The 25,814-nt window shown below is 37.1% G+C and overlaps 1 long non-coding RNA gene across 2 annotated transcripts in view; it reads left to right on the top strand.

Annotated features, from left to right (window-relative positions):
* Positions 1-565: 565 nt before the first annotated feature.
* LOC150109544 (uncharacterized) overlaps positions 566-25,814 on the top strand; it is an 88,464-nt gene continuing 63,215 nt past the window's right edge. The window contains exon 1 of one of the 2 annotated variants that reach the window (XR_016549917.1): positions 566-688. This is a non-coding gene — a long non-coding RNA (uncharacterized LOC150109544). Of the gene's footprint in view, positions 731-25,814 lie in introns of both variants that reach the window. The other variant, XR_016549916.1, reaches the window with a different exon arrangement.

The following is a 25,814-nucleotide window of genomic DNA, read 5'->3' as shown; positions in this document are numbered from 1 at the left end:
ATAAGATAAACAGTACTGGTTTCAAAACAGACTCTGGCAGCACAATGCTAGTGCCCTTTCTCTTTTGGTATATAATACCCACATACACAACCTGCTGGTACCTATCTGGCAATCACCTATCCAACTCACTAGTCTCTTATTGGATCCCATCCCATCTAAAATATCTGAATTTCATAAACAATAAACTTCTCTGTTTCAAAAAATATAATGCCAACAAAATTTAATTTCTTTAAGATGACTATTTGCCATTCATTATTCATATTACAAAAATCCTCCTTTCCTATTCAAAGTGAGCTCTCTCTTCCAAAACATTTCAGCTGTTTCTATCTAAACCCTTACTTCACGCCTCTTTGGCATGACGTCACACGCACCGACGAATCAATGATATAAAACTACGATAGTAGGCCAAATAAAGATAGAAGATGATACCCAAGTAACTACATTTACAATTTAATTCATTTCACAAAAACTGAAGAAATAAGCGTGGGCGAAAGGGAATGAATTCTCCAACCGAATAAGGTACATAATACACGTTATTTTCGTATTTCTTTCGCTGTCCTGTGGTGTATCATTGTGTTCATTGTAACTAATGTCATTGTCGAGTACTTAGCAAAGAATATTAGTGAAATAGTTGTGACATGTGCTGCATTGTCCGAGATTTTCATCTTTAAATCTTTCTTCAAAGCATGTAATTAAGCTAGTTGCAAATTTGGTTTAACTGTAAAATTAAGTAAGAATTATCTTAAATTATGTTACTAAAAGTTTTTTTTTTTTTTAATTTTGCTTAAATGCAATCAGAACAACAAATATACATATATATATTTATTTATTTATAAGCAATATATTTATCGGTATCGACTTATTCAATTGTAAAGTTTAACTACTCCTCGGTGATCCTATTATCAATAAAACCACGTGATTTATATCACATGGTATGATTTATTTTGCAACTCGGCAAGATGAAGAGTCATTTTAAATGAAACAACATAAATGTTGCCGTGTTGCATTAAGTAACAGAAATTTCAATCAAATCAACCATTACAAAATTTAAATAACAATTATACGTGCTATTTTATTTTTTGCACTCTCCGAACAGGTATTATAAGTTTGTTATTGAAACTCGTTGTTTATTGCTCGTATGGTCCCTCTGAAATAGTAATTTAGTGTGATCTGAGCAAAATGTTACTTATATTTAGTTACTTTATTAGATTATAATAAGGTATATATTTCTATTCACAGAGATGAAGACGCCGTAGAATCTTTCATTTTTTTAAAATAGGGTGCTCCATTTTTTAACAACAATATTGCATTGGACCAAGTTCCAAAGAAGCGAAAAGAAAACAATTCTTCCGCTTCTTAAGGGAGGTGATAAGGCTATGACTTCGAATTGTAGGCCGGTCTATGTCTAAAGTTGTGATCAAATAGCTATAGAAGTTAATCAAGACCTAGATTTAGAATTGGATTGACAACAGCTGCATTCTCTTTATTGATCATGTGTTTGTAGCAATGTGACAAATGCATTGGATAAGGGTAATGCATACATAGTGATATATTTAGATTTTGTAATGTCTTTTGATAGATATTCACATGACAAACTGAAATTAATCTGGAATAGATGAGGTTGGATAATAGAATAATGCAGTGGATTGGAGATTGGCTGACAGACAGGCATAACAGCAAGTTATCAATGAAGGAAAAGAAAGTCACTAATGGTGGTGCCCCAGGGGTCTGTTTTGGCACTGCTGCTGTTTGTGTTGATGATACTGAGAGGTCTAAATGTTGTGGCTACTTGAAAAATGCAATGAATTTGGAATTGAAACACACCATCTCTTCATAGATTTTAGAGATGCATATGGTAACATATGCCCAGTTCACACTAAATTACTATTTCAGCAGGAAAAACACCATACAAGCAATAAACACTGAGCTTCAATAATAAACATATAATACCTGTTTGGAGAGTGTAAAAAATAAAATAGCACGTATAGCATAGACTAATTTATTATATTATCTATCTATATCTATATTATCTAATTTATTTATTGTAATGAAGGAACTACAGATACCTCAGAAACTTATTGCCTTAGTCAAAGCTACAATGAGAAACACTTAATGTCAGATTAAAATTCATAGCATGTTGTCTGATCCAGTACATATAAAAAATGGTGTTTGACAAGGGGATGCCTTAGCTTGCTTATTGAATTTAATAAATGAAAAGGTTTTCAGAGATGCTGGTTTTAATACAAGAGGAACTATCATCTACAAGTCAGTACAAGTTCTGGCATATGCAGATGATTTTGATATTATTGGAAGGACACAAAAAGCAATGAAAAACTTTTATCAGTTCAGAAAAGGCAGCAAAGAAGATGCATCTGCAGATTAACCAAGAAAAAACAAAATATATGCCAATAACAAGAAAAACTTGCGATGATGATCCTTCTCTGCTCAGAGGTGAGGCAGGCTCACCCCACCACTGAGCAGAGCCACTCGGATTTCACCTGAGGGGTAGCAGCAACAACTATGCCTCAGAAACTTCATTGGCTACAGCATTGCTATCCACCACCCAAGCTTCTAAATGGCTTCGACCAAAAGGTCTCATTAGTGGGAGCCAGACTCAGAGGTGGTAATACTAAGGTGGAAGTGATTGAGAAAATATTTCCAGTTGCCAAAAAGTGTCACATCTTATTATTAACATTCTCTGGATTAGAGATAGCTGATGGAAGTGTTTTTCACTTGGCTGTGTTACCAATTATATATTTGGCTTAATCCTTTATCCAAGTGTAAAGTATTTTGGGCCTGAAGTATTTTCAGGACTGGAGCAACTCATGGTAAAGGTGGGATAAGTTCTGGGTCTAGCTCCCGCTGACGAGACCTCAGTAAAGGTTGAAAGTGGTCTGGGTAGTGACCCTTCCCAAAATACATAGCATTATACATACCCATAAGGATATGTGCTTTGTATTATGGGAGATACTAAGGCAAGTGATGAGAACTTATCCCTCCTTTGCCAAGAGTTGCCAGTCCTGAAAATACTTCAGGTGCAAACTTTGTTTGCTTACACTTGGATAAAGGATTAAGCCAAATATATAATTGGTAACACAGCCAACTGAAAAATACCTCCATCAACTATCTCTAATCCAGAGAATGTTAATAATAATGTGTGACACCTTTTGGCAAATGGCATATAGAAATATGTCTTCTCAATCACTTCCACCTTAGTATCACCCCCCCCCTCTGTGTCTAGCTCTCACTGATGAGACCTCAATAAAGGTCGAAAGCGGTCTGGGTAGTGACCCTTCCCAGAAGGGAAAGCATAATGCTAAGCACATCTCCCATAAGAAGATGTGCTTTGTATTATGGGAGATACTAAGCCAAGTGATGAGAATTTATCCCACCTTTGCCACGGGTTGCCCCAGTCCTGAAAATACTTCAGGCACAAACTATGTTTCTTACACTTGGATAAAGGATTAAGCCAAATATATAATTAGTAACACAGCCAAGTGAAAAACACTTCCATGTAACATTCATGAGTGAAGTTTATGTTGAAAAGTAAAAATGCATAGAATCATCACTGGAGAAGTGAGCTGAGGTAAAAAGAGCACTGATGATAAATCAGATTCTAGCCAGAACATGCTGAAAAGAGGTTTCAGATAGAAGAAAGGAATTGTATGTCAGTGTTCCTGTCAAATTGTTCAATTGTTAATATTAGTTCATCAACTTCCTGATATATACCCTCAAGGGGTGTACAGGATATGATAGTACTACATGAAATATTTATACCATTACTAACTACCTATCTACAATTTTCCTCCAAATCAGTCTGTTACCTGTAAAGACTCCAATATTACCAGGTGTCTTATATTTCTAAGGCACTTTTTACTGTATTAATCCACCTATATTTTGGTCTTCCTCTAGGTCTTTTTCCTGCCAACCTGGCAGAAAACACTTGTTTTGCTAATCTTTTTTCTCCCATTCTGCTTAGTAACCATACCACCTGAGATTATCTCTGCTAATGCATTCCTGGATGCTGACAATATCAAGTTCTTTCCTAATATACTCGTTTTTAATATGATATTGCCATTGATGCCATCTGTTCATTCCCTATCAGGCTTCTGATGGCTTTTTCTACTTCAAGTATGGATATGTATTCCTGGCTGCATGCCTAGTCAGTGTTTTTTACCACTGTGCTGTCATCACTGCTTGTTTCATTCAGCAATTTTTCGAAGTAATTACTCCATACTTCAAGGATATCTTTTTCTCCTGTTTTTCATGTTGCCTTTATCATCTCTAACTCCTTTTACAGCACTCTTTCCTCCATTTCTAAGCTTCTTCAACAACCTCCAGAATATTGGTGATCACTTCCAATTTCAAATCCTCTGTACACTCTGGTGTCCTGCACAGTGGGAAAACATCACTGCCAACAATAACATAGTCAATGAGACTTTTCTTATTTGCATCTTCTTTTCATGTGCATTTGTGCACATTTTTATGTTGGAACATGGTATTAGTAATAACCAATCCATGTCCTGAGCAGAAATCCAACAGGTATTTGCCATTATTATTAGCTTTGCTCTTTTCTCCAAATTTTCCCAAAATATTTTTGTATGTCTGACAATCATTTCCTACTCTGCTATTTTGATCCCCAACAAGGACCAACTTTTCACTTGTCAGTTGCTTTCTCTAAAGCCTCAAAAAATTCCTCCACTTCTACCTTAGTAGAACCTTCTGTGGAACCATTGGCACAAATAAGTCTCATTGTCCAGTTCCCCATTCTGATATTTGCCCACATCACTCTATTTGAGACTGCCTGCCATTCAAGAAGATTAGCCTTGTATTTAGTGTTGAATACTATGTCTACTCCTTCTCTTCCTTGATTGTCATTGCCTGAATATAACATTTTGTATTTATTGCTCAGAAAGATCTCACCAGTTTTTGTCTTTTTTGTTTCAGCCACCCCTATTATGTCGATCTTGTACTTATCCAATTCCTCAGATAGCTCCATTTCTTTGCCATTCAGGCTTCTTATGTTGATAGTACCAATCTTGAACTCTGATGATGTAGAGGTTAGTGGTCCCAGTAGCTAACTTTTCGCTGTTTGCCCTGGTTCCCTGGTGAAAACAACAGGGGCCTTGTTTAACAGGGTGACGCCCCAGCCAGCATGAAATTCTGTCATGTTTTACCATCATTTGAAATTTTTGTTTAAACCAATAAGAATGCAATTTGGTGAAGAATTGTCTTGCTGTATGGTTTAACATGCAGTGGGGAGATTATGAGAAATGTGTAGCTGTAATAGCACTTCACAAGGTTGGAATGCAACCACCTGTTATTTTCAACATGCTAAAACACTCGGGATCATTAGGATGTTTGTGTATCGGACTATTATAGCTGATTTTGAGTTTGCAGGATGATTTAAATAAGCTGGCAAAATGGGCAAAAGGTAATGGATGTCAGTTCAATATGGGAAAAGTGTAAAGTCATGCATTTTGGGATTAAAAGATTACCAGCTGTGTACTACGTTGATGGAACGATACTTCAAGAGATTGATGAGGCTAGGGACTTAGGGGTGTTGGTGGATAGGGAGATGAAGTTCAGGGGACATATTGCTAAGGTGTCCAAGATTGCACATAGGATTACTTGGTTATTGAGGAACACACTAACATCCAGAAATAAAGAGGTTATTATTCCCCTTTATAAAGCTTTGATACTTCCACATTTGGATTACTGTGCTCAGGTCTGGTCACCTGGATTCCTTGGAGATGAAGAGGTTGAGAGGGTTCAGAGGAGAGTGACTAAGTTGGTGAGTGATGTAAAAAATGCTCCCTATATTGATAAATTGAGAGCTTGTGGATTGCAGAGGTTGGTTGATGGGGATATGATAGAAACATTTAAATTACTAAAAGGTTTTTATAAGATTGATGTATGCGAAATGTTTCAGCTCTGTGATAGTGATGGAAGAACAAAAGGTCATCCCTGAAAATTAAGGAAAAGTGTGGTTAACAAGGGTGTGAGAACGAGGTTTTTTGCCTGCAGGGTAGTGAATGAGTGGAATACATTGTCTGACTAGGTTGTGAATGCTTCATCTGTAAATGAATTCAAGAAGAGATATGATAGATGTTGTTTTGATAGTTTGCGTCTCCTGCGATGAGTCTAGTGACTCCATGGAGATACCCATAATAATAATAATAATAAATAATAATAAACTCTTAAAACAATATAAAAGATGGATCTAATGCCAAAGAACAGGTCGCCAATGCTGCATTAGGATGCAACAGCTTGTGAGGGCTGTGAAGGCATGCCTTTGCCATAATCCTGTGCGAATGCAGAAAATGATGTCGCAAAAAATGAACATTTTGCAAAGAATGATGTCTCATGTACTAACTGATGGGGGCGAAAGTCTATTGTCATTTTACCGGACACTTCCTAACACTACGACTTATGCGGAAGAGGGTGATAAAATCAAAGGCACACTTTGATTTTCATCCTTTTAAGAATTGTTTGATTGCCAAAATGATCAGATATATGCCCCAGATGGTCGTACAGCATGTGCCATAGCACCCAGGATTCAGACTTCATCACCATGTGTCAGTGATGGTTTGGCGGGGGGGAGGGTGATATATCATCATCATCATCATCAAATTCCTGACATGTGCCCTCAAGGGGTGTACAGGATCTGATATTACTACATAAAAATTTACATCATTACTAACTTCCTATCTACAATTTTCCTCCAAATCAGTCTGTTACTTGTCAAGACTTTAACATTATCAGATCTTATATTTCTATGGTCTAAGGCACTTTGTACCGTATCAATCCATCTATATCTTGTTCTTCCTCTGGGTCGTTTTCCTGCCAACCTGGCAGAGAACACTTGTTTTGCTAATCTTTCTTCACCCATTCTGTTCAAGTGACCAATACCACCTGAGATTAGCTCTGCTAATGCATTCCTGGATGCTGACAATGTCAAGTTCTTTCCTAATATCCTTGTTTTTAATATGATATTGCCATTGATGCCATCTGTTCATGCCTCTAATCTTTCTCAGGACTCTCATATCTGCGGTCTCTAGTCTTTGGTCAAGTGTTTTACTTCTGACCCAGCTCTCAGATCCATAAGTTAAAACTGGTTTGAACACTGTCTTGTATACAGCCAATTTAGTGTTCCGAGTAATTTCTGTCTTATTCCATATGAATTTATTCAATTGACTTCCTACCATACTAGCTTTGTTGATTCTGTTGTCTATTTCCATGTTTAATTTTCCACCGTCACTAAAAATTGTGCCTAAGTAGCTGAAATGTTTTACTTGTTCCACAGGTTCCTCATTCAAAACACAGTTGATATTTTCAATGATTCTAACTATTTTCATTTGTCTTTGTCTTTTTATTGCTGACCTTCATACCCATATCTATTACAACAGTTATTCAATTTAGTCAGGGAATCTTGCAAACTTGTAGCAGATTTATTTAGAAGTATAACATTGTCTGCATAAAGCAAAGAGCTGACATTAACATCTCCAATTCTGATATCATATTTACAGAGTTGATATCATCTCCAATTCTGATATCATATTTACAGAGTAAATCAAGCCAAAGTGGCTTGATTCACTTTGGTGGAGGTTTTGGAACTCTGGAACCTGTGGTACAGCCCCTGAACAATTCCTTGTTTTACAGTAGACCTTCCAACACAACTCAGCCCCTCCATACAAGGCAAGGACCACACAACAGTGGTTGGAAGTGAATGAGCCCGTCCACATATCACCATCTGATTGGCCATCTGAAAGTTCCGATCTGAATCCACTGGACTTCAAATTGTGCTCAGAGCTTGAGTGAGTAGCCTGCGAGCAGTGGCAACGTTTCCATTGGATATTGTGCTGCCATCGATATGTAGCCTGGGCATACGTGAAGGCAAAAGAGGAATATCTTTAGTGCACTACATGTATGTTATACATGTGGTTTGTATGTGCTGAAAGCTGTAAATGATTTACTGATAGAGTCACGGTTTATGTGCTGTTCAAGTTGTAACAGTATTTATGGCTAGACTAAGTGTGTGTGTGTGTGTGTGTGTGTGTGTATATATATATATATATATATATATGTTAAAAATACCAAGCAAATTTATAAACTTGGTTTTAATCCTTTTCCCAAGTAAGCAAACAGACAAGTAAGTCAAGTTTGTGCCTGAACTATGTTCAGGCCTCAGATCTGGTAAAAAACTTTTGACTTACGCGCACACACACACATATTCATGACACTTTTTAATTAGAAAGACCCAAGTATATCATATTTTTATTACTAGCCAAAGAGTCTTGCCATAAAGAGAATAAAGAATATTACTGCTTTTACCCATTTTGATCTTGGAAGTGTTCAAATTAGCTTTCTCTATCCACTCTTCTCCATGAAGAGAGCAAATAACATGAAAATAGTATATATACAATTGGCAGGAGAGCTAATGTTTATTATTATTATTATTTGACACCTCCAAGGAGTCCATGACTTATCGAGGAAGGACACCTCCTCTACAACTCTCTGTCTCCACCACTCAACCTCATCATCTACACCAACAGCATCTACTGTCCACTACCACCACTAATATTTTCACAGACAATAACAAACAACCATGCCCATGGCAGGATTTGAACCTGCAGCCTTTTGGCTGAGAGCGGATACGCTAACCACTCGGCCAACCAGGCCGGCATTGTTGAAAGGTTTTTTTCATTTGGTTATACTATAAATTAAAGATGCCAAGAAATTATATTCTTGGTTTAATCCTTTATCCAAGTCTAAGCAAGCAAAGTTTGCATGTGGAATAACTTCATGACTGGGCAACTCGTATATAGAGGATAACAACTTCACATCACTTGCCTTAGTATCCCATAATGCAAAGCACATGTCCTTACAGACATGTATAATACTATGCATTATGGGAAGGCTCACTACCCAGACTGGTTTAAACCTTTATTTAGGTCTCATCAGTGGGAGCCAGACTCAACAGTGATATCAATGTTTAAGTAATGTAGAAGTCATATTTCCATATACAAGTGGTAAAAAATGGTGTCACGTCTTATTACGAAATACTCTTGATTAGAGATAGATGTTGAAAGTTTTTTCACTTGGTTATACTATAAATTAAAGATGCCAAGAAATTTTATTCTTGGTTTCATCCTTTATCCAAGTATAAGCAAACAGAGTTTGTGCATAAAGTCATTTCATGTGCATTGCAACATAATGCAATTGTGTGTTGCATTATGGAATACTATGGCAATTGATGTGAAGTCATTAGCCTCTATATATATATATATATATATATATATATATATGCATCAATCCACCTATATTTGATCTTCCTCTGTGTCTTTTTCCTGACCTGACAAAGAACACTTGTTTTGCTAATCTTTCCTTTTCTATGTAAGTGATCACATTATCTGAGATTAGCTGTATTCACACATTCCTGAATATTAACAATGTTAAGTTCCTTCCTAATATCCTCATTTTTAATAGAATTCTGCCACTCATGCGCTCTGTTTTCATTCCCATAATCTTTCTCCAAACTCTCAGACCTGGGGAATCCAGTCTTTGATCTGGTCTTTATTTCTAACTCAGTTCTCAGATCCACAAATTTAAACTGGTTTGAACACTGTTTTTTTATAGCTGTTGTTAAGTGTTTTGACTAATTTCTCTTTTATTCCATACTAGCTTTGCAAATATGTTGCCTGTTCCATGTTTAAATTGCGTTCTTCACTGAAAATTCTGCCTAAAAAGCTGAAATGTGTTACTTGTTCAATAGTTTTTCCATTCAGGATGCAGTTTGTGTTTTCAATGCTCCTGCTTGTTTTCATAGTCTTTTTATTGCTGATTTTTCATATTAAATTTCTTACAGCAGTTATTCATTGTAGTTAGGTATTCTGTTAACATTTGGATTTATTTAACATTATTTCTTATATAGTGAAACCTGTAGAGTATTCATGACTAAAAATTCACATGTATGGCACTTTCTTCCATAATGTGATTCATATAACTGACAATTAACAGTGGAGATAACGTGTACCCTTGTCTCACACCTGACTTAACGTTAAACCATCTTACTATACCTCCTGGGGTGCTTAAGGGTCAAAGCTGTATAACTGGTAGGCGACCTCCACATAGTCTTTTAAGGGATGCAGAGAATGGACTGGACTTCTGACTTAATTTCCAATCCTCACCTTCTCACAGTGCAGCCTGTTAGGTATCTTTGTGGATACTGAACGAACACGGATGGACTGCCAATTTGGGATTTAGCCAAACAAATTGTATTCTTATTGACTTAAACCACAATGTAAAAATGATGTTATAACAAGACAGAATTTCGTGCTGGCTGAGGTGTCTCCCTGGTTAAATAAAGCCCCATTGTTTTGTCAGGGAGTTATTTACAACGTAGTACCAATCTTCTACTAAGGAAGATTGGTACCACATTGATAGTACCAATCTTGAACAGTGAAAAGTCAGCTACTGGAACAAATCCTGGAATACATCCCAACTCAACATCAGCAGAGTTCAAGATTGGTACTATCAATGTAGGAAGCATCATTGGAATGGAACTAGCAGAAGAACTGGATAAGTACCAGATCGACATAATAGGCATGACTGAAACAAAGAAGACAAAAATAGGCGAGATCTTTCCAACCAACAAATATAAAATGTTATATTCAGGCATTAACAATCAGGGAAAAGAAGGAGTAGCTATAATAGTCAATACTAAATATGAGGATAATCTTGAATGTCAGGCAATATCAAGCAGAGTGATCTGGGCACATCATTTTGAACAAATATAAATACAAATATAAAATGTTATATTCAGGCATTAACAATCAGGGAAAAGAAGGAGTAGCTATAATAGTCAATACTAAATATGAGGATAATCTTGAATGTCAGGCAATATCAAGTAGAGTGATCTGGGCACATCATTTTGAACAAATATAAATGGGAAATTGGAAAATGAGACTTATTTGTGCCTATGGTCCCATAGAAGGTTCTACTAAGGAAGAAATTAGAGGAGACAGCTGACACAATAAAAAAGGAAAAGTTGGTCCTTGTTAGAGATCAAAACAACAGAATGGGATATGATTGCTAGACACATATAGAACTGGTTTGGGGAAAATTTAGAGAAAAGAGCAAAACTAATGATAATGGTAAGAAATCTGCTGGATTTCTGCATAGAACATGGATTAGTTATTACTAACACCACATTCCAACATAAAAATGTGCACAAATTCACATGGAGAGAAGATGCAAGAAATAAGAAAAGTCTCATTGACTATGTTATAGTTGATAGAGATATTTTCCCCACTGGTTCATGATACAAGAGTATACAGAGGATTTGAAACAGGAAGTGATTACTATTTCAAATAGTGATTTGAAATAGTGATCACTTCCTATAGTGATTCAAATAGTTTTGGGCAGGATAAAATTGAATTTCATATTGAAAAGAAGGATTAGAGAGCAGAAGGAAGGTTAGTGGTGGAATAATAATGTACAAGAAGCAGTAAAGGCAAAGAAGAATTGGGACGAGTCAAGAGTGGAGGAGTACAGAGACAGAAAGTAAGAAGCCAAGAGAATTGTTGTACAGGCAAAAGAAATGACATATCAAGATCTTTATGATCAATTAGAAACAAAGGAAGGACAGAGAAAAATTTATCGACTGGCAAAATGTAGAAAGAAGGCAACAAAGGACATCTTATGTGAGGCAGATGAAAGACTCTGAAGGAAGAATATTAAGGAAGGATGTGGATGTAAGAAACAGATGGAGAATATATTTTGAAGGGCTTTTGAATGAGGAAAATGTGAGGACTCACAGAGAAGATGGGCAGCTTTATGAGGGGATGGTGCACAACATCAGCAGAGTGGAAGATGAGGAGGCTGTAAAGAGGATGAAGAATGGAAAATCGATGGGTCCTGAAAGGATTCCAGTGGAAGCATGGAAGGCAATGGGGGAAGAGAGCATTGACCTACTGTGGGATATGTTCATAAAAGTTTGCCAACAGGAAAATATAAATGAGGAGCAGAGAGAAAGTACTCTTGTTCCTATCTACAAAGGTAAAGGGAATGCACAAGACTGTAAGAATTACAGAGGAATAAAGTTGATGTCCCACACAATGAAAATCCTAGATAGGGTTCTTGATGGAAGACTGAGAGAGGAGGTGGAAATTGTAAAGGAGCAGTTTGGCTTCATGCCTGATCGATCGACGACGGATGTTATCTTTGAGTTATGGCAGATGATGGAAAATTTTCGAGAGAAACAACAGCACTACATCTGCCGTTTTTTGATCTGAAGAAAGCATGTGATAGAATGCCAAGACAAGAAGTCTGGAGGTGTCTGAGGGAGAAAGCATTGGAGAAATATGTCAAGTTGGTGCAGATGTAGTACAGAAATGTGAAGACAAGAGAGTTCAGACCTGCTTGGGAGTGACAGTTTGCATCAAGGGTCAGCATTAAGCCTGTTCCTGTTTAATATTGTGATGGAGGTGGTGACAGAAGATGTGAGAGAAGATGTGCCTTGGACAATGTTGTATGCAGATGGCATTGTGCTGTGTGCAGAATCAAGAGAAGAAGTGGCAGGTAAACTATAAACTCGAAAGATGGAGGAGATTGCTGTAAGAGAGAGAGATATGAGGCTGAGCAGAAGTAAGACAGAATGCATGTGTTGCAAAGGGGATGGCAGTCAAGAGACAGATCTGGAGCTAGAAGGAAATGACATCAGGAAGGTTAGTGACTTTAGGTACTTAGGTTCAACAGTGAAAGAGGATGGAGAGGCTGAAAAGGAAATGGGATGTAGGATACAAGCTGTATGGAGGAACAGGAGAGAGAGAGAGAGATGGCTGGAGTACTATGTGATAAGAGGGAACTGATCAATCTAAAGGGAAAAATCTACAGGACAGTGGTGAGACCAGCTATGATGTATACTATGAAAACTGTGGCCCTGAGGAAAAATATCATCAGCAGGATGGAAGTAGCAGAGATGAGAATTCTTAAGTGGATGTGTGGTGTGACCAGAAAGGATCATCTGAGAAATGGCTATGTAAGGGGAACAGTGAAAATCATGAACTTAGGAGCAAAGATACAGGAGGCAAGATTGAGATGGTTTGGTCATGTTACGAGGAGGGAGGATGCGGGAAGAAAGATCATGCAGATGTATGTGTAAGGGAGGAGAAAGCAGGGTGGTCAAAGAAGAGATGGGGGGGGAGAAGCGTGTAAGAGGACCTGAGAATGAAAAACTTGGATACAGCCCAATACAGGAGGATGTGGAGGAGACTCAGAAACAGCGACCCTACTTAAGTGGGATAGGCTGCAGAAGAAGAAGAGTGTATAAGAAAGTTTTAAAACAAATCAAAGTTGAGCAGCTTTCAGAGGTGAACTGTAGACTCAAATACACAAACATCATTCAAGAAAAAATGAAAGTTTGAAAATCAGAATCAAACCTTGGAAATTCAGTGGCAAACACCCTGAGGAAAACACTGATTGATTCAGCCAGGGAGACATGCGGTGAGGTTGTCTATAAGCATAGAAAAATCAGAAGTTATGAAGGAAAGTGGTATTAAACATGATATCAAACTTGGAGATGTTAATGTCAGCTCTTTGCTTTATGCAGATGATATTATACTTCTAAATAAATCCGCTACAAGTTTGCAAGATTCTCTGACTAAATTGAATAGCTGTTGTAATAGATATGGTATGAAGGTCAGCAATAAAAAGACAAAGACCATGAAAATAGGCAGAATCATTGAAAATGTCAACTGTGTTGTGAATGGAGAACCTGTGGAACAAGTAAAACATTTCAGCTACTTAGGCACGATTTTTACTGAAGATAGTAAATTAAATATAGAAATAGACAACAGAATCAGCAAAGCTGGTATGGTGGGAAGTCAATTGAATAAATTCATATGGAATAAGAGAGAAATTAGTCGGAACACTAAATTACTATTATTACTATTATTATGACGGGCAACTCCAGGGAGTCATTGGACTCATCGAGGGAGGCCCCAAATCATATTCATCACAACTATTTGACATTCATACAGTATCTACCATACCTCGCCTTAAACTCATTCACTGTCACAGCATCCACCACAGACTCAGGGAGCGCATTCCACTCATTCACTACTCTAAAAGTAAAGAACCCAGCTCTAACACCTTTACTAACCACACTTTTGCCCAGTTTCCATGGATGTCCCCTAGTCCTCCCACAACCAGCCCTGTTCTCAAAAATATCTTCTGAATTAATTTTATAGAAACCCTTCAGTAATTTGAATGTCTCAATCATATCTCCCCTCCTCCGCCTATCAACCAATTTTTGCAACCCACAAATCCTCAACCTGTTCTCATACGGTTCATTCCACAGACCTGCTATCATCTTGGTCACTCGCCTCTGGATCCTCTCCACCTCCTCCCCATCAAGAAGAAACCTAGGTGACCAAATCTGAGCACAGTAGTCTAGATGGGGTCTTATCAAGGCTCGATACAGAGGAACAATAACCTGCTTGTCTCTGCTTGTCATCGTATTCTTCAGCAACCAAGTGATTTGATGAGCTGTTTTGGTCACTTTTGCAATGTGTCCCCTAAATTTCAATTCCTTATCTACCAACACTCCTAAATCTCGTGCCTCATCAATTTCCTGGAGCACGGTTCCACCAATGCAGTAAACTGCCGCCAATCTTTTCACCCCAAAATGCATAACCTTACATTTTGCCACATTAAACTGACATCCATTCTCCTTAGCCCAGACCTCCAATCTATCCAAATCATCCTGCAAAATTTTGACGTCATCTGCATTCACTATTGCCCTACCCAACTTCGCATCATCCGCAAACAAATGAACCGTTCCTCTCAGATCATTTCCTATATCATTTATGAACAAATTAAACAGCAGTGGTCCAAGAACAGATCCTTGTGGCACACCACTAGTCACAGGCCGTCTTGTGGACTCTACTCCCGAGTAAACCACTCTCTGATATCTCTCCGTCAACCATCCTCCTATCCATCTCACCAACCCTATGTCCATTCCCATATGCTGCAATTTACTGATTAGAATTCCATGTGGAATCCTGTCAAAGGCCTTGGCAAGGTCCAGTAGAATCACCGTAAACCCATTACCCTTATCCAGTTCAGCCGTCACTGTGTTATAATACGTGAGCAAGTTACTGGGGCATGACCTACCCTTCACAAAACCATGCTGTCCCCGATACAGTATCCCATTTTCTTCTATCCAATCTTGTATTTTCCTCTTGACTATTTTCTCTAAGACCTTGACAATGATTCCTGATATGCTAATCGGTCGGTAATTTACAACAGTAGTCTTGGAACCACCTTTATGCAGTGGAACTATTTTCCCCTCTTTCCACCCGCTCGGGACTAACCCAGACCCGAGACTCAAATTAAACAAAATGGTCAAGGGTACTGACAATTATTTAGCTGCTTCTCGTACAACACGAGCTGGTATACCATCCAATCCCACAGATGTATTGACATTGAGGTTATGCAATAGACTACTCACCTCCACTTCATTAACCACAATTCCCGTATAATCTACTGGTTTATTCATTTCTGCAATGTCACCACCTGGATGATATACTTTTGCAAAGTGCTCACTCAGTAACTCAACTATCTCAACTGATTCAGTTACCTCCCTACCATCGGCATTCTTTAAAATCAATCTGCCATGTACATTTTTCCTTTTACTTGCTACATATCTAAAAAACTGTTTAGGATTCTCTTTAGCCTGCATGGCCAATGTTCTTTCGTAATCCTTTTTTGCTTTTCTTACCACACTCGTCACCCTTCTGGCCTGTGCTTTATACCATTCATGTGCCTGCCGGTCACCCTTCTCCTTAAATTCCCTCCATAGTTGTTTCTTTTTTTGCAACTCAAGCTTAATGGTGTTATTCATCCATTTAACCACTACTTGATTTATTATTCGGACTCTAGGTATACAGTCAGCCATTGCTTCATGCAAGCACTTCTTAACTACCTCCCATGCATTATCAACTTCTAGTCCTTGCAGTTGTACATGCCATGGCACTGAACCAATCAAACTCCTAAGCTTGTCATACTTTCCAGCCCGATAATTCCACATGTACCCTGTCTTAATTGAAAATTCTACACCTTTAGCCACCTCCCAAGTTAAGACCCTATGATCACTCTCACCGATTGGTGGCAATGTGGTCATATTTGTTACAGCCAAATCCTCAGATGTAATTACTAGGTCAAGCACTCTCTTACCCCTAGTATTTTCCATTACATGCTGTCGCAGATAGTTATCCCTTAATAACCGCATAAAATCCAGTTCCTTCCTTCCGTGTGTCCTCTCCTCACTCCAATCAATGCGACCATAGTTGAAATCTCCCATAATAATCACCCTCCTTCCACCCATTTCTTCTATTTGCTTGTTCATACCGTCACCACCATCTTTTCCATCACCTGGTCTATAGCAGCACCCAATTGTATATTTAGTTCTGCTAGCCACAATCTCACACCAAATGGCCTCAAATGTGCTCTTTTCTCTATCCTGCAATTCAACTTCTATTCTCCTTGGCTGGAGCTCATCAGCTATCATCAACAATACTCCTCCCCCCATTTTATTCACTCTGTCATTCCTGAACACACTATACCCATCACATTCAATCCCACTAGTTATATCATCTACAGTCAGCCATGTTTCACTAATACCTATAACCTGTGGTCTGGACATTTTTGTATTATTAGCTGTATACAAGACGGTGTTCAAACCAGTTTTAACTTATGGATCTGAGAGCTGGGTCAGAAGTAAAACACTTGACCAAAGACTAGAGACCGCAGATATGAGAGTCCTGAGAAAGATTAGAGGCGTGAACAGATGGCATCAATGGCAATATATTAAAAACGAGGATATTAGGAAAGAACTTGACATTGTCAGCATCCGGGAATGCATTAGCAGAGCTAATCTCAGGTGGTATGGTCACTTAAACAAAATGGGCGAGGAAAGATTAGCAAAACAAGTGTTCTCTGCCAGGTTGGCAGGAAAACGACCCAGAGGAAGACCTAGATATAGGTGGATTGATACAGTACAAAGTGCCTTAGACGAGAGAAATATAAGATGTGATAATGTTGGAGTCTTGACAAGTAACAGACTGATTTGGAGGAAAATTGTAGATAGGAAGTTAGTAGTGATGTGATTTTTTTTCATGTAGTACTATCATATCCTGTACATCCCTTGAGGGTACATGGCAGGAATTTGATGATGATGATGATGAAATCAGAAGTTCATGGTGGACTCAGGTAATTAAAAGAGTCAGTCAAGGAAAAGAAGAAAGCATATTGAAAGTTCCTAGCAAGTAATTCAGCTTGTGCTCTTAAAGAATACAGAGAAAAATGTAAGAAAGCAAAGCAGTGTGGTGTAAAACTGGCTAAACATTTAATAAGAAAATTTAATAAGAACACAGAAAATAAATATCAGGAAGGTGGCAAAATATTCTGGAGGCAATTTGAAAAAAGCTTAGAAATTAAGAAAAGAGTACTGTAAGAGGAATCACAGATGATAAAGGGAACATGAAGACTGATTAAAAAAGATATTTTAAATGTCTGGAGTAATTACTCTGAAAGATTGCTAAAACAGTGTCAGCATGATGGTAGAAAACTCCCGACAGGAATGCAGTCAGGAATATATACACACACACACACACTCAAGTAGAAAAATAAAAAAAAAAGTGAAATGTGGAAAGGCAGATTGGAGTAGTTGAAATTCGGCCAGAAATGCTCAAACATGGAGGTATAAAAGTTTTACACTGGCTGCACTGCATAGTTCAAAAGGCTTGGTCAGAATTTTTCTTAGCCACAATTTTTTTTGGTCGAATTTCAGATGATTGGAATAGAGCTCTCATAGTATCCATCTATAAAAAAGAAATAAAACTGAATGTCAGAATTACAGAGATATTTCCCTACTGAGTGTTCCTGGTAAGATTTATGCAAGTATACTTGAGAAATGGCTAAGAAAAATTGTGGAGGGGAAGCTTGGTGAAGAGCAATTTGACTTTAAGACAAATAACTGGTAATTAGCTTACGGAATTAACAACGCATATGAAGGGTATTAATTAAAGGCAACTTTAATGAATAACTTCAATATTTCGGCAACATCACGTTGCCATCTTCAGGAACATAAAAATATGGTATGTGCACGCAGGCACTAACAAAAGCAAATGAGGAAGAAGGCAAGAAACTAATATTGTTCCTAAAGTCCTAATGGTGCCCTCTGGCGGGCTAATTTTATTGTCTTGGACATTGGGCTGAAGTTCTCATAATGTAAGTCTCCCAAATTTGGGGTAGTTTCATGCACCCAAATTTGTTGAGGTTTGGAACGTTTTTTAGAGCTGCTGATGATTCCTTGAATAATCTTTCGTACTTAAACTTGCTGCGGTGTATTATTTTAGTTTTCTTCCAACGAATTCTATGGTGGGTATCTAAGGCATGGTCTGCCAGCCTAGAGTGGCTGTACTGGTGAAACCAGTAAACCACAACCCCCTCCCACCCCCTCCACAATAAAGATTACACCAAATTTATCACCATCCCCTACATCCAGGGCACCTCTGAGAAAATAACCAATATCCTCAAAAAATATGACCTGACTTCTTGTTATAGACCATATAAACAGTTTGCATCCCTTATCCGCTCTACCAAAGACCAACCACTACCCCTAGACCTACCTGGTGTATACCAGGTCCCTTGCAGCTGCAAATTGTTCTACTTTGGCCAAACAGGCAGGACAGCAAATATCAGGATTTCAGAACACAAATACTACATCCGGTTTCACCAGTACAGCCACTCTAGGCTGGCAGACCATGCCTTAGATACCCACCATAGAATTCGTTGGAAGTAAACTAAAATAATACACTGCAGCAAGTTTAAGTACGAAAGATTATTCAAGGAATCATCAGCAGCTCTAAAAAACATTCCAAACGTCAACAAATTTGGATGTATGAAACTATCCCAAATTTGGGAGACTTACATTATGAGAACTTCAGCCCACAGCCAAGACAACCAAATTAGCGCACCAGAGGGCACCATTAGGACTTTAGGAACAATATTAGTTTCTTGCCTTCTTCCTCATTTGCTTTTGTTAGTGCCTGTGTGCACATACCATATTTTTATGTTCCTGAAGATGGCAACGTGACGTTGCCGAAATATTGAAGTTATTCATTAAAGTTACCTTTAATTATGATAACTTTATGTGTTGTTAATTCCATAAGCTAATTACCAGTTATGTATGACCAACGTATAAGCCTTGCTACTACAATTTAAGACAAATAATTGAGAATATAACAAGGATTTGTATTTAAGTTTTGTAGATCTCCAAAAGACATATAACAAGGTTCCAAGAAGTAAGCTCTTCAAATTGTTATGGTTATATGGTGTAAATCAGTGCTTCCCAAACTTCTGGATGTCAGGGCCCCCTTTTGAAAAATTTTAATATTTCACAGCCTCCCTTGAAAAAAAAAATGGTAATATAGACATATATTATTATAATATTTATTGTATTTATATTCAATATGAAACATACACAACGAATATTGCAAAAATCAAATGCAAATATTACATTTTTAGCATCTTACATACACATTTGACATGGCACATTATCTCGTATTTTTATATAGATAGATAGATATATTGTTAATTGTACATTTGCATTTAATTTCATGTGCAGTACAAGCACATGAAACGTTAAACGATTAATAATAAAGAAAGAATTTAAAACATAAAAGAAGTTTAATAACAATTTAATGTGATGGATGTGTTTCAATACTGCTACACAAAAAAGTCAATATCAGGTGAAATATTTGAAACTGCAATTCTTAGATTTCTGCTTTGAAATGAAACTTACATGAATAAGCATATATTTACTAATATTCGTTAAGCGTCAAAATATGCAGGAAGCAAAATTTGTGAACACATACCAATGTGTGATTTTTTTCCATTAAAATATAAAAAATAACAAAAAAGAAATAATAAATAATAAAAATTAAATACGTTTCTTTTAAGATAAACAAAAATCTACTTAGTCTTAAAGATTTTAAATTTGTTTTCATTATTTCACAGCCCCCCCCCTCAACAAAACCTATGGCCCCCAAGGGGGCCACAGCCCACAGTTTGGGAAGCACTGGTGTAAACGACACATTATATTTGCAGTTAAAATTGAAGGAGGTACAGGAAGATGGTTTGATGTAAATTCTTGTGCGCAATAAGGGTGCACATCATCTCTCCTGGGAATTGTCAATTTTGATATCAGATTTAATACTGCTTTCCTTCACAATGTAATCCATACAGATATCAAAATTGGCAATGTTAATCTTAGCACTTTACTTTATGCAGATGATGGTATACTCCTGAATAAATCCAAGACAAGTCTGCAAGATTCCCTGACTAAATTGAATAGATTAGTCAAAACACTAAATTAGCTGTATACAAAACAGTGTTCAAACCAGTTTTAACTTAGGGATCTGAGAGCTGGATTAGAAATAAAAGATTTGATCAAAGACTGGAGACCACATATATGAGAGTTCTGAGAAAAATTAAGGGAGTGAGTAGATGGCATGAGTGGTAAAGTTCTATTAAAAATGAGAATATATATGGAAAGGACTTGCCATTGTTAGCATTCAGAGATGTGTTAGTAGATCTCTAGTGGTATAGTCACTTAAACAGAATGGGAGAGGAAAGATTAGCAAAACAAGTGTTCTTTGCCAGGTTGGCAGGAAAAAGACCGAGAGGAAAATCAAGATGGAGGTGGATTGGTGCAGTAAAAAATTCCTTAGAAGACAGAAATATAAGATTTGATAATGTTGGAGTCTTGACAGATAAGAGATGAATTTGGAAGAAAACCATTGATCTCAAGTTAGTAATGGTGTAACTTTTTCATGCAGTACTATCATAATAGCCTGTACATCTCCTCCTGAGTGTACATTTCAGAAATTTAATGATGATGATGACTATACCCACTTCAATTTTAACTGCTGACTGCAATTCAAATATAGACTATTTATTGTTCAGTATAATATCCCGTTTACACCATATCATTATAATATTTTGATCAACTTTTTCTCTTGGTGCCTTGTTATAAATCTTTTCCAGATCTACAAAGCCTAAATACTGATCCGTTTTATACTCCCATGATTTCTCATTTATTTGTCTTAAGATGCAAATTTGATTGTAACAAATGTCTATTTGGCCTGAATCCAGCTTATTCTTCCCCAAGTTTCTTTTCCAGTTTGTCTTAATGTTTTGTCTAGTATGCTTTATAAATCTTACCTGGAACACTCAATAGGAAAATTTTTGTATTCAGCTTTATTTCCCTTTGATAAATGGATACTACGAGCTCTACTCTAATCATCTTCAGTTTTCATGTCACCTTTATCATTTCTGATTCCTTTTACAGTACTCTGTCCTCTATTTCTAAACTTTTTCAATAGCCTCTACAACATTTTGCTACTTTCCTAATATTTGTCATCTGTGTTCTTACCAGTCTTTGCATGACTTTTTTCTACTTTTTTTGCTTCACTTTCTTATATTTTTCTCTGAATTTTCTTGAGGCACATGCTGACTTATTTGTCAGAAACTTTCAATATGCTTTTGTCTTTTCCTTGACTGCCTCTTTAACTTCCAAAGTTTATCGTGGATTTCTGATTTTTCTATTTTCCTTGTAGACAAACTCATTGGCTTAATCAGTCAATGTTTTCTTCAGGATCTGCCACTGAATCTTCATGGTTTGGTTCTTGTTTTCAAATTCTTATTTTTTCATGAATAATATTTCCATATTTGAATCTACAGTCATTTTTGAAAGCAGCTTAACTTTGAATTTTTTTAAAGCTTTCTTACACACTTTTCTTTCCAATATGGTATTTAATTTTATCCTTCTCAAAACTGAATGGTGGTTACTTCCTATTTCAAATCTTCTGTGTATGTTTGTATACTGAACCAGTGTGAAGATATTGTTATCTTTTCTCTATATGAATTCGAGCACATCTTTATGCTAGAACATGGTGTTAATAACTAGCCCATGTCCTGAACAGAAAGCTAGCAGGTACTTACCATTATTGCCAGTACATTGTATTATCATTATGTTGTAAAAGTTGGTAAAAATTCTTGATTACTTAGATGTTGAAAACTTAGATGTTGTGTAAGAGTATGGTTAGTAAGGAAGTGCAGACTAGATTTTCTGCATGGAGAGTGGTGAATTAGTTGTGAGTGCCCTGACAGTTAATGAGTTTAAGGTGAGGTATGATAGGATTTGCTTGTATAAAAGTTAGTGTGGGGTCTCCCACGATGAGTCTCTGGACTCCATGGAGATCCTGTATAATAATAATTATTATGATTAGCTTAGATCTTTTCTCCAGGTTTTCTCCAAACATTTCTATATGACTGGTAATCGTGTCCTACTCTGCTGATTAGATCGCCAACAAGAACCAACTTATCCTTTTTCCTTGTGTCAGCTACGTTCTCCAATGTCTCAAAAAATACCTCCACTTCTTCCTTAGAAGAACATTCTATATATCAGACCATAGGCATAAATAAGTCTCATTATCCAATTCCCCATTCTGATGTTTATCCTTATCACTCTAGTTGATATTGCTTGCCATTCAAGAATTGCCTGATTAACATCTTATATGCTCTTTGTCTTAACAAAATATGAACTCCTGCATGTTTGAATTTTTAATGGGGGAAAAAAGTTAGCATGAAAAATGATTAAAAAAGGTTCATTTTGAAATCATTGAATTAACAACATTATTAAAAAAACTAATTCAGATTGTTTCTCCACTAATATTTATGGTATTCAGAAAAGGAAACAATTCATATGTGGTCCTAGATAGTATACGAAGCCCAGTTTATTATTTAGCTAGAAAAATGACTGTTATTATCATCATTAGATATCCATGGAATCAAATAGCTCACTGAGAGAGGATCACACTCATGCTAAAATATCAAATTGTGCCTTAAACTCGTTCACTGTTTCTGCACTCATTGCATTCTGTGATGTCCTTTCACTCACTAACTATTCTTAATGCAAAGAACCTTCTCCTCACATCCCCTTTATACAGCTTCCAGGGATAGTCTCTTGTTCTATATGAAAAATCTACTAACTCACTAACTATTCTTGATGCAATTCTCCTCACATCCTCTTTATACAGCTTCCAGGAATAATCTCTTGTTCTATATGAAATATCTTCTCTACATTAACTGGTAACAACTGCTCATCAACTCGTACATCTCAACCATCTCCTCTACTTCTATTCACAAGGTTTTTCAGTTTACATTTCTGAATGTCTCCATATACAGCTTCCAGAGAGCTGACCAACTTCGTGAATCTTTTCTGGACTTCTACGATATCTTCATCTAATTGAAAACCAGACAACCAGCTCATCATAAACTAGTTCACATGCAGTCTGATCAAGGCCTTGTACAAGGGAACCATAACCTCTTTGTTTTTGCGTGTAAAGATCCTGCTCATAATGATGAGAACATTGTGATGTTTTCAGCAATGCAATCCCTAAACTTTAAGTCTGTTCAACACTACTCTTAGATCTTCATCTCTTCTGCCTCCTTCAAAATTTTCCCATTAATAATATACTCTTCATCCCATCCTTGCCTACCAAATTATAAGATGACCTTACATTATGAAATATTAAACTAGTAGTGCCTCTCACTTACACAGTCTCCTCAGATCTATCTGTAAGGCCATAGTATCTGCTCTGTTCCTCACGGTTCTTCCCAACTTTGCATCATTTGCAAATTGCTCCGTATCTCCAGTAAGCCTTTATGTCCCAATATCATTAGCATTCTAGTCAAACTATATTGGTCCCAAAACACAGCACACTGCTAATGACCTTCCTCTTTTTTTGAATACTACTCTCCCATACACAATCACTGATATCTGACAACCAATCACCTAATGAACTCACTAGTCTTTTATCCATTCCAGTTACTAGTTGTCAGGTGGCAGTCTATCAAAGGCCTTTGAAAAATCTAAGTATAATACTATATATGCATCTTCTCCATTATCCAGTGAATGTGTTGCCTTTATTCTCTCCCCCCTTTCCTCCCAATTTGCAAAGTGGAACAATTTTACCATCTTACCACTCCTTTGGGATTTATCCTGTTGCAAGATTTATGTTAAATTAGTGCATCAAGGGTGTGGTTAACTCCCTGGGTTATTTCTTCAAGACATACAGTAATATGCTGTCCAGTCCTACTGTCTTATTAACATCAAGTTTATTTAATTCCTCATGTACCTCTGTTCATTCATTATTAATCTCTTCTCTATGTGCAAATTCTTTACAATGTTGCATTCATATGGATGAAATATCCTGATAAACTGATCATTGAATACCTCAAATATATCCTCTGCAGCAATTACCAATGACCATTTTCATCCAGAACCGTCAGAATCTCATAATCGTTCTTTCTTCTGCTTGCAACATATCAGAATAACTCTCTAGAATTTTTCTTGGCTTCACTAGCTAATTTCTGTGCATACTGTACTTTTGCTGTTCTTACCACCAAGTTATCATCTTCCTCACCTATAATAAATTTAGTTTAATCCTTTATCCAAGTGTAAGCAAACAAAGTTTGCACCTGAAAATATCTTCAGGACTGAGGTAAGATGGTACATCCCTTGGCAACTCGCAGCAAAGGTGGATCAAGCTCTCATCACTCCTTGTCTCAGTATCTCCCATAATGCAACACATCTCCTTGCAGACATGTATACTGCTATGCATTAAGGGAAGGGCCATTACCCAGACCAGTTTTGACCTTTATTGAGGTCTCGTCAGTGGGAGGCAGACCCAGAGTGGTTGATACTAAGGCAGAAGCAATGGAGAGGTCATATTTACCTATATGAGTTGCCAACTGATGTACCACCTTATTATTAAATTATTCTGGATTTAGAGAAAGATGTTGGAAGTTTATTTTTCACTTGGTTAGACTATAATAAATTTAGTTTAATCCTTTATCCAAGTGTAAGTAAACAAAATTTGCGCCTGAAAATATCTTCAGGACTGAGGTAAGGTGGTACATCCCTTGGCAACTCACAGCAAAGGTGGACAAGCTCTCATCACTCCTTGTCTCAGTATCTCCCATAATGCAAAGAGCACATCTCCTTGCAGACATGTATACCGCTATGCATTAAGGGAAGGTCCACTACCCAGGCCTACACTGTGCCTTCTTCTTGCAGATTTCTTGCTTAATCCATCAATTTTACTCCTACTTTATTTAGCTTTTTACATCTGGAATATTATTATTACTACTACTTGACACCTCCAGGGAGTCCCAGACTCGTCGAGGAAGGGCATCTACTCTACAACCCTCCATCTTCACCATTCAATCTACTAACTACAGCAAACCACATTATCATCTACACCAACACCATCTCTGCCTACCACTAGTATTTTCACAGACAATCACAAACATCCATGTCCACGGCAGGATTCAAATCCACAGCCTTTTGGCTGGAGAGCGGATACGCTAACCACTCAGCCAACCAGGCCGGCAATATATCAGAATAACTCTCTAGGATTTTTCTTGGCTTCACTGGCTAATTTCTGCTCAGACATAGCAACAGCCAACTAAATATGTCATCATGTAGACATAAATCCCCTGCTACCATCAGCAGCACTCTGCCTTCTTTCTTGCCCTTTCTATCCTCATTAAAAACATCATGCCCTTCCATTTCTGCTCACATTAGGATATAATTTTCATCCAACCATGTTTCACTTATTTCAACAATTTTATAATATTTAATTTAATAAACCTTTACTATATGTATGTATGGAGATGAT

Source organism: Typopeltis vanoorti, chromosome 2 (assembly GCF_054136105.1).
Source record: "Typopeltis vanoorti isolate ZY-2024b chromosome 2, IOZ_Tvanoo_1.0, whole genome shotgun sequence".
Classification (NCBI taxonomy): domain Eukaryota; kingdom Metazoa; phylum Arthropoda; class Arachnida; order Uropygi; family Thelyphonidae; genus Typopeltis; species Typopeltis vanoorti.
This window is presented reverse-complemented; position numbering and strand designations above follow the sequence as displayed.